General features: G+C 37.0%; 1 protein-coding gene across 1 annotated transcript in view; it reads right to left on the reverse strand.

Annotated features, from left to right (window-relative positions):
• LOC108766200 (2-hydroxyacylsphingosine 1-beta-galactosyltransferase) overlaps window positions 1-2,712 on the reverse strand; it is a 91,460-nt gene that overhangs the window by 12,436 nt on the left and 76,312 nt on the right. The gene's annotated exons all lie outside the window — the stretch shown is intronic.

The raw sequence follows: 2,712 nt of genomic DNA on the forward strand, positions 1-2,712 counted from the left end.
TATGTACATACGACATACATACAATGTCCGCCGATGGATGTATATTTACATCGATATATGGATGTAATATCGATGTTTATAGTATGTCCTTTGTATATATATACATTCATGTATATTTATATTATGTCCAGTATGTTGTATGTACATTCTGGATCAATAACGGATATCCGTTGTACTTCGTGTGCTATCTGGGCCTGTACAGGAATATGCCGAGCGGCCGAAAAAGTACATTTCGTTTTTGGTCGCTTTTAACAAGCGACTACGATACTAGAGGAAGCGAGACAGCGAGAGAGAGCGGCCGTCCTTTTCGCTCTAATACTCGCTTGTAGAGCGAGAAGGACGAGCGCTGTCTGTCGCTGTCTCGTTTGCTCTCGCGGCGAAGACGGCCGACTCGATGCCGGTAGGTGTCTGCTTGATGGAGGTACAAGTGGTGGGGCTGGTTTTCGTGTTGCCGGGGAGCCAAATGTGCATCACTGATCTCCATTGTATTCTGGGAGATATCTCTTGGATAAAGTTATCTAGAGGTGAAGAAATTGGGCACAAGTCCACGAATCTCCTCCACATTCATGCACGAAGCGAATAACCGTGTAATTACGTTCGAATTATTTAAAGAATTATTTCGAACCATGAAAAAAGAGTTCAGATCAGAGAATCCATTTGCAGAAATTAACAACTTTTGATAGTAATACTACAGTCGCAAGTTTGTTGAATATCTGTGTGCAACAATCTGTATGCATTCTTCTAGCTGTCATTTCTTTCTCGCGCTAAATAAATTTCGCTTAACGAATCCAATAAATCCATGTTATTGTATACGTTAACAAAATAGAAGTGTAATTATTAAATGCCCAAGTACAAATTTTTCATAATAATAGCGAACAAGAAGTTAAAAACTTTGGCAATACATGAGGTTCTTGTGAGATCGAACAATTAAATTAGATTTTACATTTCGTTCGCGCGAGTTAAAAGTACTTACATAAAGTACTTATATAAAGTTTCAGTACTTATTTAAAGTTAGTAAATCTGCTTTCTTTAGTAATCATTACTTGGGACCAGCGAATCTAGATTAATTAATGATGCTTTCTGTATTGACTCGATAAACTTTATTTAAATTAAATAGAATGTCTAAAATTTCACAATTTCGTAATTTCATAATTTTGTAATAGATTTTATAATTAATTCACGGTAAACTTTTTAAGAAAATCTTTAAGAAAATTTGAATACTAAAGCATTAAATTTGTGTGTATTACATAAGTGCGATTAAATTAAATAATTAAATTCATGGCAAATTCTCTCCTACAGTTATGATTATTCACTGTGTATATAATTATTTTACACATAATCATGTGTTGCTATTATTAATTATCTTTAAACTTACAATGTTATAATAACTTCTGATAGTTTTCAACAATTTTTTTAATTAAAATGTTTTAAATTTAACAAAGCAGCTAGTATTAAAATTAAAATTAAAACAATATTGATTGTATTGTAAATATAATACGAGGGTCGTCTGAGTTTTGAGCCTAACATAGAAACAAGTAATTTTTCGGTCAAATTCAATTTTATTTTTCTACATAGTCTCCTTTTAAGTTGATACATTTTTTCCAGCGATGCTCCCCCACCCCTTTAATCCATTCAAATAATATTGAGCGTCTTGCTTTGCAATATAGGCGTCTACGGATGCGATGACCTCAACGTTCGATGAAAATTTCTGTCCTCCGAGCCAAACTTTGAGCCTAAGAAACAGAAAAAAGTCGCTGGGGACCAGATCTGGTGAATACGGTGGATGGTCAATTAATTCGAACCGCAATTCGTGAATTTTTGCCATAGCGACCGTCGAAGTGTGAGACGGTGCGTTATCTTGATGGAACAGTATTTTCTTCTTTTTCAAATGCGGTCGTTTTTTCTCAATTTCTGCCTTCAGCTTGTCAAGCAATGATGCGTAGTACGTTCCTACTATTGTTTTACCTTTCTCAAGATAGTCGATCAACACAATTCCATGACTATTCCCAAAAAAAAATCGCCATCACCTTTCCCACCGATAAAACCGTCTTCGCTTCCTTAGGCGCAGGTTCACCCTTCGTAATCCACTGTTTTGATTGTTCTTTCGTTTCAGGAGTGAAGTGGTGGACCCAAGATTCATCAACCGTTATTAATCGACGCAAAAAATTCTACTCGTTTTGCTTAAACCGCTCCAACAGAGCCTTAGAAATGTTCATTCGAATGCGTTTTTGATCCAGAGTGAGCAAGCGCGGCACCCAACGCGCGGTTAACTTACGCATGCCTAATTCTTTAGTCTATATATGACAAACACGTTCTTTTGGTATGCCAACAGCCTCTGCTATCTCCCTAATCTTAATTCGACGGTTGTCCATTATCATTTGATGAATTTCTTCGATGTTAGCGGTGGTGGTCGCAGTTGTTGGCCGTCCCGAACGCTCATCATCTAATGATTGTCAAACAAGAACTGAACTTCCAAAGTGGCCACAATTGTCATAGATATCTTTCGTAAGTATTACGATTATGATACCAGAATGGCTTTGACGAGTAATGCCATCTTCATGATGAGGCTCAAAACTTTTCAGACGATCCTCGTAAATGCCATAGCCGCATAAAACTAAAACAAGATTGTGAAGTAAATTCTCTCTCTCTCTCTCTCTCTCTCTCTCTCTCTCTCTCTCTCTCTCTCTCTCTCTCTCTCCCTCTCCCTCCCCC

This window comes from Trachymyrmex cornetzi, unplaced genomic scaffold (assembly GCF_001594075.2).
Source record: "Trachymyrmex cornetzi isolate Tcor2-1 unplaced genomic scaffold, Tcor1.1 scaffold572, whole genome shotgun sequence".
Lineage (NCBI taxonomy): Eukaryota > Metazoa > Arthropoda > Insecta > Hymenoptera > Formicidae > Trachymyrmex > Trachymyrmex cornetzi.